We start from the raw sequence: 13,946 nt of genomic DNA on the forward strand, positions 1-13,946 counted from the left end.
CGGCCGCCGCGGGAACAGGTTGCCGGAGTAAATGGGTCGCTGGGTGCTCCTCTGTGACATTTCCTGGGAAGGCTGCTGGGTTCCTCGCCTTTAATCCGGTGAGAGCAAAGAGTGGGGGAGATTCTTGTTCATCCCACGGGCTCCCCTGTGAAATTGAAAGGTTGGAGGCCTTCGTTCTTTTCCACGGTTTTAAAAGGACAGGAGACAATAGCGTTTGTGGTGAAAGGTAGAGCATCCGAAGTATTTCTTAAGGAGAAGAACCAAGTTCCTATTCCAGTGGTGAACTGGTGGCGCTTTTATTATAAGCTCGCGTTTCATTTGTAACTGTAAACATACGATATTTCTCCAGTATTTTCTCTTCAGTCTCTATTTAAACCAGTCTGGGTGAATACTACCTTTCCTCTGTAATAAGCAGTTTACTCATGCACTAAATAAATAGATAAAGTAATTTAATTTGTTTAACACCGCAGATGAGTGGATGTTGGGAAGCTTGTAGCTATTTGGACTAGGTCATGGAGGACATGGGATATTCTATGCGCAGGACGTAAACAGACCACTGAAACTATCTCCTTTCTAAACTGTGAAGCTAGCATGGAGCATTCCAGAGGGGGAAGAAAAATGGAAGGGACTCTTCTCAACCCTGAGTTATTTGAGTTGGTCTTCAGGAAAATCTGAGGTATTGGAATACAGGTAGGCTAATACAGAGGCTTTTAGGATAAAACTTCGATCTCTGGAGTAGTCATCTGTTGCAGAAAATAACTTTGGGGAATATACCTAAAGAATAAATCTATTGTTTCTACTTTTATCATTTGTTCTACACTGTAACACTGATGTAAAAATTGGGCGCTAGACGTGATAATTGCGTTAACTTCAATGGAAACTAATGTTCTTGAATAGCTTTAGTATTTTCACAGCAGTGAAAAATTATCTAGGAAAGCACAGCGTAAGAGTCATCCATCAGTGGTATAGTTTTAGGAATCTGTTGTGACCCAAGGATTCTGAAACTGATTAAATGATCGGCATTTTGGTTCTGAAAGTGCATGTCATGACATTTTTGTCTGGTAAGGTTTTAAGTCTAATTAGACTGTACTAGAGGAGTTAGCTCAGAAATTCAGTGGCTCCAGCTAAGTAGGTGTGAACTAAGGAAAGTAAATGTTTTAAATAACACAAATACTTTCCATACTTAGGTTTGAGTATAGTTGCTGCTGTCTGCTTAGTGCGAATTGAGAAAGAGGTACTGCTCAGATGTCAAAGGCACCTGCCTCTAATGTGGAAGAAGGGGCAGCATGAGCATGTTTGCGTATGAAGCAACTCTTTTTGGTCTGAAACCTCAAATCAAGTTAGGATAGTTTTATGAACTCTGGTCTTCACATGAAACATTCTGGAAGAGTATACATTCAGCCCCTATGAGAAGCATGATGTTCTTAATTTTAAGTTAGAATCCCTTTGCTTTATTTTTCTGCCTGTAATAGTGTTTGTAGTCTTGTAACTGTCAGCTTTAAAAGTTGGACTGAGTTTTGCCAAATAGGTTATAGGTGTGCGTTTTGCTCTAATGGTTGTTTCATTGTCAGGAGCTAAGCTGAACCAGAATAGTCAAGGTGAATCAATGGTATCTGAAATTCTGGACACTTACAAGGAACTCAGTTCTGCAGTTGTGATGCATGTACCGAGTCTGCAGGAAACCAAAGTGAAAATTGTGTTTCCAGCTGCTGACTGTAGTTACTTGAATCCCTGGTTGGTGCTGTTAAGTGCTACCAGCTTTAGGGGACAGTAGCAGTAAAGTAAGGATGCTGGCAAGCTCTAGTTCATCTCAGCCATCACTTAGGGCCTAAAGCTTAGGATCTCTTCTCTGACGTTTATGGTCTTAAACATCATGAACATTATGGGTGCAGGAGATTGCTTTTACTGGATTTTTTTCTTTTTTCTTTCTTTGGTTTTTGAAGGAAAATCACCATTAAGGAAAGGGAAAACTAGTTGTGATTAAAAAAAGAATAGTAAGTGATATCTCTTGACACAAATACCCAGCAGGTAGAGACATACCATTATCTTAATAAAATGTTTTGTTTCATTAATAAGAAAATTCATTGTAAGCTATTTACTCTTTTTTGAAGTATATGTACTGTTCGTGTCTTAAATGTACAATGTTGTGATAAAAATGCAATTTTGGTGTATGTCTTCTGTGTACAGTATCACATCATGGACTAGAAATGGAGAGATATGCGTACTGTGTTGTTACTGTGAGATGTTACTGTAGGTTTACTCGAGTTTTTCCTATTAGCCTTTAATTGCACGTAACAAAAATCTACCCAAGTCAATGACTTGGGGTTGTTTTATACCATGCTATAGTGTGTTTAGCTGTTACCTATACTAGGTAAAAAAAGAAGACAAAACCTAGCATTAATGCCCCATTAATACTATTTGAAAGTATTATGCCATGCTTCATATATGTATATCTTTTCTAGTTCTAATCCAGACAATGTACTATGTTTCTGTAATGCCCAGTACAACTATTTTATATATATGCCTGTTTGTGTTAATCTATAAAATGGTAATTCTGTGTGTTATCACAGGAACAATGAGAGATTTGGTTACTAATTCTGCAGTATTTTAATCAGATAAAGTGCTAGGTAATTGCAGTTAACCCAATTGTGCACTTCTGATTTTGACTTGTTTCTCTTTGTAGCAGCTGAATAGAGAAGCTGAAGTTGGCTGTGTTTTCAGTGGGGAAGTAAAATATTCAAATGAATAAAATATTCAGGTTCAGATGAATGGTGAATACTGTATTTGCCCTTTGCATCTAGAAATGCATTTTAAAAAATTACTGTGGATATATTCCCCTATAGGGAAATGGATGTAAAAAAAAAAGCAACAAATTCATCTACAGGCAGTAGTTGACCATTTCCTTTTTTGTTTGCCTTATCTAGAGACAGGTTTGTATCTTTTCTTGTAACAATTGATGACCTTGCTGAGACATGAAGAAAAACAAGGAGCATGTAGTCAGGACTTCTGCTTAAAGAATTACTTATCAGCTGCTTTAAAGTGAAACAACAGTTCTTTGAACTTTGGTTTGTGTGGCATGAAGTCTTTAAGTTAGTATTTCAAAGTTCTTTCCTACAGTTCTTGCATATGGTACTAAATGGAGCAAAAATGCATTTGATGAAAGACCACAGTGGCTTTTCAGTGTTTGTGTGTGGTTTTTTGAATGCTGTCAAGGAGGAGCATTTAGAATGCCACACTCTTAAAAAGAGTTATTTTCAAGTACGTGCTGGGATGAAATATGTCAAAGGAAAACTATATATGAAGGAAAATTGTATGTTAAATTTTGCTAATGTACAGATTGTCGAAAGGTTGAAAGAGTTTTAACTGGAGTAGGAGTATTTTAAAGCTATTCAGCATTAAATTAGAGGAGGGAAAGCTTGAAAATAAATTCCTTTATGTAAAAATTGCTAGAGCTGGTGTCTAGTTTAGAGATACAGGTGTATTAAAAGGCTTATCTTTGTTGCTGTTTACTCTGTATTACAGATCTTTCATGAGGGAAGGTTCTGTGTCTTCTATATTTTGCAAGGGGATGACAACTGGAATACAAGGTTTCTAAGTTCTGTTTTGTAAAGTACATGTTGCTTTATGCTGAAATATGATATAGGTACTAGTTTGGAGTGGGTTTTAAAAGTTAGTTTTTCATATGATTTTTCTGGAAGTCAATTAGCATTATTTCTAAAATATGTGGTTAGTTGCTGTTAACACATCAGTGTTAGGGAAGAAGAAATAATAGAAGATGTAACATGGCACAAGCTGTAGCTCATCCAGGGTACAGTTCTGCTGTAGCTAAAGACAGTTTCTGTTTAGGCTGCCGGTGATAACTTGCAGCATTGCTGTCACCAGTGTGAATGTGAAATGGGCCAGTTTTAGTCCCAAGTTTAGTTGAAAACTAATCGCCTGTGAGGAACGGGTAACTATAATCTGGTTCACTTCCCAGAGTAGCTTGCTGCATGGTAACATAAGAGCCAGTGCTGCTGCAAGAGATGTCACCCTCTGTCATTGTGGGTGCGCTTGGGATCAGTGTAAGTGCAGGCTTACAGCTAAGGAAGAATGGTCTCACCCTCCATTGCCAACTTGGTTTTGGTGTCTTCCTGGTGTGCCAGTGTAAGCACTCGTGTAGTTGTGCAAGACTGATCTCACTGAATACATTACCTTAAAAAGAAAGAAAACAAATGGGTAAAAGGCAGGCAGCACAAGCATTCATTTTGGTGGCAGCTTGCTTTTGTTTGTTGTAGAAATGGTGGAATCGCACTCTGACATACTGTGTGTGCGTACCTGGAGTTGTGGAGCCTGTATCTGATGGATTGTTCTTTGTGCTATAGATGAACTGTTTTCTTCAGTTGTTTGTAATGGTATCTGAAAGACATCTTAAGAAATACTGTAACTGCGCAGTTCTTAAAAGTGCTATCAAAATATTTAAGAATCTTTAAAACATGTAATCACGCAATGTTAGTCCTGTCCTCAGATCTGTGAAAATGGACTTGGTTGTTTTGGGGTTTTTTTGTTTGGGTTTTTTTTGAATCCTCACTACCTCCTGTCTTTTTTTTGACCAGACATAGGACTCAGAATTTCCTATAGTCTTATGTCAGATACTTTAATCTTCTTAAATTACCTAATGTTGTTTTGGAAAACATGTTTGATAGATGTTTTCATATGCATTTGTCTGTTGATACATATATAAACCCACTTTAAGGTGTACAAGATAAACTTACCATGTTTAACTAAAGCTAGGTTTTAAATGCATGTAAACTTGTAAACTTGTTTGTTTTGCTTATATATGAGCCTTAAGTCTTGTTCCTTTCCTTCTGCTTATGACCTTGTGTAGTTGTCTTCTTGTAAAAGCTATGAAAATGCTTTGCTCAACTAATATCTTGATTTCTGAATGACTTTATTTTTAAATATATATGCACATATATATGTTAGATATATATAAAATCATTAGAGTCACAAAATGACCTTTATTCACAGGAATTTTCCCCCTTTTTTATGCATGAAGCTATCAACACAGTTGAGAGTTAATTTGTTTAGGGTTCATCTCTACATGGCCGATATCTGTGTAATTGCGCAAGTATGTTAAGGATATAATTTGAAGACTGGTTGCACAGGTGTGACTAGAGAATAATTTGGCTGGCAGATGTTGATGGTGTACTATAAAATTTTAGTCTGGCTTTGTGCTAGGTCAAGTATAATCATTAGAAAGGAAATTTTACAAATAAAAAGTATGCATTCCATAACAGAAGTTGGAAATAGGCATTCCTCTAAAACAGCACCTGTAAAGCAGCAATTTTAACAACACTTATGCATATTAAAGCCAGCTGCTGCCCTAAACAGCTTTATTTTAAAATCAGGTGTTCCACCTAAGGAAAAGCTGTTCCTTGTACAATCATAATTCTTCTGTGGATGTGCAGGTGCTCATCTACTAAAGAAGTTGAGTGTGGGGAAAAAAGATTATTTCATGAAGGTTGTTCCATAATAGGCATGTAAGGAAGTAGACTTAGGGTTGCCTGTGAAACTTTAGATTTTTTATTTCCTAATTTTTGAATGCTTGATCTTCCAACCTAATATATTTTTGTAACATTCCTTTAAAAGAAAAAGGCTAAAAAGTACTGAAGTTTACAGTTACGCTCTAGACAGTGAGTAATTGTTAGGATTTGATATTTGAGATTCAGCACTGCAACAGACTCAAGTTGTGATTTAACTGTATAACAGAAGAGGACAATATTTTGTGGAGGACATAGTGATAGGTGTTGAATTTAGAAAGTGCTGATAAAGAGAGCATGAAGTAGCAGAAAGACACATCTACTCCAGTCATTTCCAAATGATTTATAATGTCTTGTGGTTTGTTTTCTGATGCAGGCTCAGGCCTGACTTCAGAGTGATTATTGTTGAATTTTAATTTTGTATGCCATGAAGCATTTCCCAAGCAATACAAATAAGTGAAATAGTGAGTACATCTTACTTAGCATTTGAGATATACCTGATCAGAATTTAATGGTCGTAAAAGAACATATAATTCTCTTGCCTGAGAGCTCTTTTTCTGCTGCATATGAATGACTTGCTTCAAAAGCTGGGTAGTTGGATCGTCACAAAGAAAGCTGAGGGAATGTTTGGTAATACAAGGATCCCTCTAAAGAAAGGTTACTTTATTTGCTTTCCATAAAATGTCAGTATGGAGCTGATGTCTCAGAAGGAGGCCTTCAGATTAGATACAACAGAATTGGTGAGAAGGGCTTTGCCAGTGTCTCCCTAATTTGTCTCTTTGATGTACAAAATATTGGAATGAACAGAGGGTGGTTATCCATATGTGGGCAGGAGCTGGAAGGTAAAGAGTGATTGAAGTTTGACTGTTGCTGACTGTAAAAACTGAGATGTTAAATAATCTAACATAGTGTCCTTTAGTGTATAATGATACTTAGTTATTACTAACCTGAAGTAAATTTGAATAGGATCTACAGAGTTAATTTAGTATCCTTATCAAGTTCATTCATTCCCTCTTGCATTAATGTCTGAGATTTGCAGCTACTTATGGTATTTTAAAATTTGTAAAAGGCAGGGAAGTACTTGCCTGTGGTGACTCAGAAACTTGTGACAGAGCAGAACTAAACCCAGGTATCCCATGCCACAGACTGCTGCTCTAGTACCACTAATCCTCCTCCTTTTTTTTTTCTTTTTTTTTTTAAGGTTTCAAGGAATGCTCAATCTTTTCATGTAACATGGTGGTCTGTGGAGTCAGCAGTTCAATCCATTTCTGTTTGCTATGCCTCAGATTGATAATACTTGCTGGAAGAGCGCTATTATTTTGTGAGATAAAGCCACATTCTAAAACTGATGTTTTCCTGAAAAGCAGTAGAGCTGTTGCTCTGTGCAGTGTGTGGCCATGGTAGACTTCTCAGTAGCCAAGTTTGAGAATTTGAGTAACGTAATAACAATTTAAAAAAAGATTTTTAATGGTGGCACTTGAATCTTTGTGCAACAATACTTACTACAGCAACAGTTGATTCAGACTAGTGAGTGGACAAAAGTTACGTAAGTAAACTGTATTGGTTTTAGTGGAGGCACATGTACTTCCGAGAATGGATGCTAGAAACAGGACGCGCAAGACAGGAGTTTAAAGAAATGAAGTACTGAAAAGTTGGGAACCATCAGGGAACGCCCACTGTGTTTTTGCAATTCTTTTACTAAGGTCTTATGTTTGTTACAGTGTAAATAATTTCAGTGCTCTTTGTTTTCTACCCACAGTGTATCAACAAAATACAAAAGCCTGCATCCCATCTTAGATTTCCATAGCTTTTCTTTTGAATTAGGTATCCATAGTAGGAAAATCTTACTTCCAAAATGTAGAACTGTCCATTTTCAAAATATGGACTTTATCCTTTACATTTAAAATGTGGTGCATTCTATTCTCTTTGTGTTGTGATAAATTAAAGACATTACCTTTATCTGACATTCTTCTAAATGTTCTTGCTTCTGAAGGTTTAAATATTTGGATTTAAAAAAACCCAACAATTTGTACAAAGTCTCTCTCATAATGACTAGAGATTCTGTGTAGGTTAGTACTAGAAGTTCTGAAAAATTAGTAATCCCTCATGAGTTAAAAGTTAGGCTTTCAGCATCACTACTCTATGCTCTGTGACACAGGATGTACTTATGTGTAGATTTCATGTTTGACATACCTTGGGGCACCAAGATCTGTACTCTATAATCAGTATCTCAGTTCTCCAAGCCCTCCACAACGTATTTGCCATTCTTCACAGGTCTCCACTGTCATCAGGACTGCATACAGGAATACAGAACAAATTAAAGATTGCAAGAATAAATTATTATTTAAGATGGAAATATGTATGGACCTAAGCAATGAACAAGTTGGAGAGATCTTTATAAAAGTAATCAGTGTATGTAATCCTGTTCTGACTCTTCCTACAGAGTGGCTTTCTGTGTCATGATCAGTCTGCCTTATAGGCCAGGTCCTCCTTGATCAGGTCTGGTTATTTTGATGGTTTGCTCCCTAGTACCATTTAGTTATGCAGGAAAAACACTGAGCATAAAATAGGTCTTGAATTTTAATTGGAATAGTTATCGCAGAAAGACTTTGTACGTGAAGATGCATCAAAGTACAGGTACTTCTTTTAGTTTAGCCTTACTGAATTAAGGTAGGCACTTCCATGCCACACCCTCTTCCCTGTGTCTGCCACAGGCACAGGAATGGTGATGCAATATTGCATGGCAATTACAGTATGCAGTGAAGAATACAGTTTTTGCAAAATCAGACCGAGGAAAGAAACACAGCCCCCAAATTGTCACACTCGGTAGGATTTGCTGTTAATGTTTACAGAGAGGGTTTTGGTTTGGTTTTCTTTACTAATAGAGTGTAATTGTATACAGAGCCCATCTATGATATCTTGTAGAACAGAATGAAGTGCTTCCTGCTATAGATACTTCTGAATGGTAGTATATGTTACAGCATGAAAAATAACTTGCTTTTTTTTTTCTGGTGCTGTTACTAATTCACTTTGTAGCTGATCCTCCTGTATGCTTGCCTTACTTTTTATTGCAACGTTCTATGTCTGGAAGTTTTTAAGAGGTAACTGGCTACCTGTGTTTATAGAAGTAACTAGGCTGAATTATTGCTGGAAGATGATCTTGATGCAGCTCAGTTCAGTGTGCTCTGTGCACAGTGAAAGGAAATTAGATACTACTAAAAAAATAAAAGAAAACCTGTTTTCCCTGTTACTGTTTGCATAGAGTTGTCTGTATTTTCATATGAAGTTTTTCTTTATTTTGTTAGATTCTGTGGTTTCTGCCATCTTTATTTTGAAACCTGTGCTTCTGCTTTATCTCAGCTTTACTGTGCTCATACTACAGCAGGCTGCAGAAAGGCACACTCAGTTTGGTATCTGAGGCGGCCAGTGTGGGACAGCTGCTGTTCTGAGTTTATGCCACAGTTTGTCATGCTAGAGGTCCAGGTGTCCTATGTCAAGGAAGGCTCTGGCCATTGACTGACTGCCGGTATTGGCACTGAGGATACAGAGCTGGTGACCGGAGGGGAGATAAGGCTTTCATCACGGAGCACCACTTCAGGTACATGGCAAGCCTGTGCAGCATGCAGCTTTGAGCAGTGTTTCTGTATTACCGTCTTCACACCACTGTAGTAGGTGGGATTCAGCAGTGTCAGCGAGATAAGTTATTTCCTTGCTTTTGAAAAGGAAAAATATGGTGAAGCCCAGTTCGGAAGTGGTACATGATTGTTTTAATGCAAGCGTTTGGTTTGGATTTGTATGTAAAGAATTATTAGTTTTCTCTGTATTTCTATTTATATAATGGAAAAGGCTGATTCACTAGCTAGTTTGTGGCTTAACTTTATTACAGTAGATAACCAAAAATTTTTGCTGTTGTTGCTTATACCAGTTTAATGTATTTTGGTGCATTTTCTTTTTCTTACGGTAGCATTTCATAAATTGTTTTTAGTATAGCTTGAATTTTCAGGAATTTCCTTTGTAGCTCCCTTAGCTTTTGCTTTCTGTCCTGCTTCCTCTCCTTCCAAGCTCAAAAGATGGGGGAGATAAACATCCTATTTTGCTTTATAATTTGTTGATGGTCTGAATTTACAAAGAAACCTGTCTTTTTATTTAATGCTACATATAATTATAAGACATGTGAAGGCTGGGATGTTCTCTAATTATATAGTACAGATTGAGTGGTCCAAATTTAGGTTTTTGCTATTGATCAGACATTTCCAGTTTTCATTCTAGAATTAATTTTGGGGGTTTACCAGTCAGTCATTTTTTTTTTCTCTGAACTTTGTTCCTCAGCTTGTCTGTCTTTGCAGGACTGGAGTATGATAGCAGTATAGGCTCTGATATTCCATGCTAACTTGGATCTTGATTCTCTAGATTATGTAAAATTCTGGTTGGCTAGAGTATGGGTTATTCACTTCTTTAAATTGATGAAGTTCTTTGTTGCATTTAACAATGAATGCTGTAGTCATGGTAGTAGTCGCTTGCTACTATGATTTTTATGTGGTTGTTGTATATCTTCTATAAGATACTGTTCCTTCTTAATTTTATGTTACAGAGTTATTGGAAAGAAAAAAACCACCTGCTGGGTTGATGTTTAACATTATGGCATAGATAGGCAGGAGAAAGAGTTAATGGTAGTGATGAAGCAGAACTCAAACAGTGCTAGCCAAGGCTGAAGTTTTTGTATTGGAGTAGAAACAGGTCACTATAATTTGATGGGTGTAATAGTACTGTTTGTGTTTAAATAGTGCTGTTTGTATCTGCATCTGCCGCATAGAATGTGTTGAATTTGGAGAAGAGCTAGATTGCTGACTAGTAATGACTCAATTGGTGATCACGCTGCATACAGGAGAACAGAGATGATAGCATCAGAAACATTGAGTGTTAAGGTCTGGTGGTTCACTGCAGAGGTAGCCATGGAGAGGATGACTGTTGCCATGATTATATAAATCCATTGGGATTTCCTTTCCTGATGATTGGAAAGAGGGGTTGGTAGGGAGTATCTTGAGGTACAAGAAAAAAAATGTAGCTCTAATTTCAGGCAGGCTGGGTCACTACAAGGTAGTGGAAATTGTAATTTTGTATGAAAAGGAGATGAACTGCACAGATGGCATCTTGGAAAAGGGAATCATCACTAGACCTGCCTCAATTTTGTAACATTTTTTTGTCTTGTTTTATAATATTCTGTTACATTGCATTGCTCTGGCTTTTGGTTATTATGCAGAAAAAAAGAAGCCCTGAGGTGTCTGAAGTAACAAATAGCATATAGTTAAGGGCACTAAAGAAAACAGTGGCTGGAAGGGTTGAAAAAATTCATAATTCATGAATCAAACCCAGAGTGTATAGAGACTAAATTATGTTATGTAGTTGATTAATAATTTAGGTCATGAACTGTCTTCTAAAAGTTTTGAAGTAGGCCAGTAGGTATGGAGGCTGTGTATGAGCAGGGATGTACATTTCTGTGTCCAGTGTTGTCAGATTTGCAGGAGCAAGCATGCATTTGATGTTAACCATGCCAGGCCTTTGTGACCTAACATGTCCCAAGAGTCAGGAGAGAGAAATTGATAGACTTTAAAATGGAAGAACCTTGGGGCCTAAAATGTCTTTTAAAATTTAAATAGCAGTTAAAAATATGAATTAAAAAAATATTCACAAGCTATTCTCTGAGACGCTTGTGCATAATACGCTTAATGTTACATGTGTTTGATTGCTAAGTGTGGGCTTGGTGGCGGTGAGGGCAGTAAGAAATATTTTCACTAGAGCCTGCTAAAACCTTCTTCCCTTCTGTTTTGCTGTACGCTGACACATATGAGTGCAAGAGGGGACAGGGGAAAGGTAGATTCCTTGGAAAATTCTTTTCAGAAATAGTAAGTACATGTAGTTGAAAAGCTGGCTTTTCCATAGTGCTATAGATGTTGTCCTTGGTGGTTTAAGACTTTTCATAATTGAGCAGCTATGGTACAAAAATGTGGTATCCTAAGAATTTTTTATATAAAATTAACCAAGTGCTACTCCAAAAATTGTGAGAAGGTTCCCTACTTAAAATACACTGATGCCCCCTTTTAACTGGAGCAAAGTGTGCTTTTTAATTACCTTCATTCTCAAGATAATACTGACTTGGGACTTCTGTGTCAGTGACACTTGCAGTTTCTTGGGCTTGAGCTTATGTACTTGGCATGTACGTGCACACAGCCCCCCATTCTTGTTTCTAAATACACGCGCGCTTCTTTTTTCTGTTGCATTCATGAAACCTTCCTTCTACTGCCAAAGGAATGTCAGTGACTCTTTAATCTTTTCAATGTGTTGTTCATAATATTACAATCCGTAAATATTTTGTAAAATATTTTACAGAAGTTATCAATACTGAATTGTACAAATATCTGATGATACTGGCTAATCTTTCTGTATCTTCTTTTAAGTTCTTATTCACACCTGTTTAATGAGTATTTTCTACAGTTCATTTAGCTTTTGGGGTTTGACATTCTTTGGCTTGTATCACATCTTGAAAAAAGTAACCCATCAGTGCTTGCCACAGCTTCATGGAATGTTCTCATTTCCCATGCTCTGTAACAGGGTACAGTTTTTTTGAAAAGTCTCATTTTCAAATATGATTGTACAGTTGAAAAAGTTGAAAGATTTTGTATAACTTTGTTGTTGGCTGTAATGCATTAAGAATGCATTTTGACTGGAAGTCTCTGAATTCAATTAGTTCTGAAATGTGATTGCAAAAAGATTTTATTGCATCACATACAGACATTTGTGGTAAGGCTTTTTTTCTGTCCTTGCATCACTCTTCAGCATTATATAATGAGATTTTTTTTTTCCCCTTCCAGCCATTAAGATGACTGTACAGAAGTTTTGCGGGTTTTTTTTTCCAAAACTAATATTCACCCTCTCAAAAGCAAATTAAAATGTTAAACCCAAGCCTAATCTATTTGATATGAGTAAAGATTTTGGAGAAGTGGATGGTGTTAACTTGAGTTTGTCAAAGTATTTCAGTGAAATGCAGGAGAGGTGATTTCTAGAGTGGTGTCTGGAGTTACCACGTTTGAAGGATGAGAAGCTGAAAGGGTATCAGTCTATTCCTATACGCTGTTGTTAATTCCGTGGCATGATGAGGTACATCATCTTTTTGAACTTCCCTTGAAATTGCTTTCCTTATGTCTGCACCTCAGCTGCGCTTTTTAAACAGTGACTTGATTGCGTCTTCCCATTCTCGCTGTCATTTTTTTTATTTTTTACCCATCTGGGGTTTCAAAGGCTTTCTCTCTTCGGGCATCGTCCGTTACATCGCAGTGTAGCAAAGAGCATACAGCATTAGCTAACCTGTCGACGGGCTCGTGGTTTCGCTTTGGGGACAGCTGCTTGGCTGCAGAGACAAAGCCTAGGGCACATTTCAGATACTTAAGAACACGTTCGTAGGTTCTCAAAAGCCATTTCTGTGCTGGTTTTCTTCATCTTTTCTGTTTCGCTTGGAAACTTTCTTGACTTTTAACTGCTGGGGATGTTGTATATTGCAGGTGAAGCTGATGCATACCTTGTATCAAGTTAGTAGTTTCTGTTACTAGTAATGGGGTGTTACTTGCATGTGTTGCTGTGCTGATAGAAGCTTCCAGTCTTCCTTGAACAGGACTTGGTAGGAAACAATTTTTAAAGGTAATTTTCTTTACTCGGATACCGTAGCGTTATTTTTTATGTGGCCAAACCAATTTTTGCAGTGTGTTCTTCCATTGCCTCCACTGATGCTCATACTTCCATGATGTTACCGTCGTTACATCTGTATTCCATAACGCCTAAGCTTTTCTGAGCCCAGCCTGTCCATCATGCAAGCACGTTGACTTGATTTCCAACTCCTTTATCCTTAAACTGATCTAATTTTTTTTTCATCATCCACATGGATATTCAAGTATGGCCACATTGTCCCAAATATGTTGGTCTTTTCCTTGAGATTACTATGCTTTTGCTTAATTGAATAATCTTTATGCAAATAGAGAAAATTCCTGTTGAATTGGGTACTTCATGGATCTGCAGTGGAATATGCTACTTCGAGCAGTATCCTTGAAATAGCAGGAACAACAGGAAGTGAAATTCATGTATTGAAGAGTTTTGAGCGGAAGCTATAGCTTTTAAAAGCAGTTATTGAGGGGATGATCGGACCCGTCGGCCTATGAGTATCTGGAAGAGAGCTGGCTGTGACACGTGTAGAGCACAGGCTGTTGCTGTTCCACGTGGCTTCGCGGTGACACGCGAAGGGAGCGGTACGGACGGGGCTGCAAGCTTCCGCGGGAGCGTGCGGGAAATGGAGGCGCCGTGCTCGGCGCGGCCGGAGCGCGCCCTTCGGGCCGGCTCTTCCGGGGCAGAGGCGCCGTCGGGCGGAAGGGAGCAGTTCCC

At 37.7% G+C, this 13,946-nt stretch overlaps 1 protein-coding gene across 1 annotated transcript in view; it reads left to right on the forward strand.

Moving 5' to 3' along the window:
• The first annotated feature begins 147 nt into the window (after positions 1 to 147).
• SIAH1 (siah E3 ubiquitin protein ligase 1) overlaps positions 148 to 13,946 on the forward strand; it is an 18,970-nt gene continuing 5,171 nt past the window's right edge. Inside the window, exon 1 of the mRNA XM_035893603.1 lies at positions 148 to 690. The gene's annotated coding sequence lies outside the window, so the exon portion shown is untranslated. The remainder of the gene's footprint in view (positions 691 to 13,946) is intronic.

This window comes from Egretta garzetta, unplaced genomic scaffold, assembly GCF_000687185.1.
Source record: "Egretta garzetta isolate BGI_Z169 unplaced genomic scaffold, ASM68718v1 scaffold354, whole genome shotgun sequence".
NCBI lineage: Eukaryota > Metazoa > Chordata > Aves > Pelecaniformes > Ardeidae > Egretta > Egretta garzetta.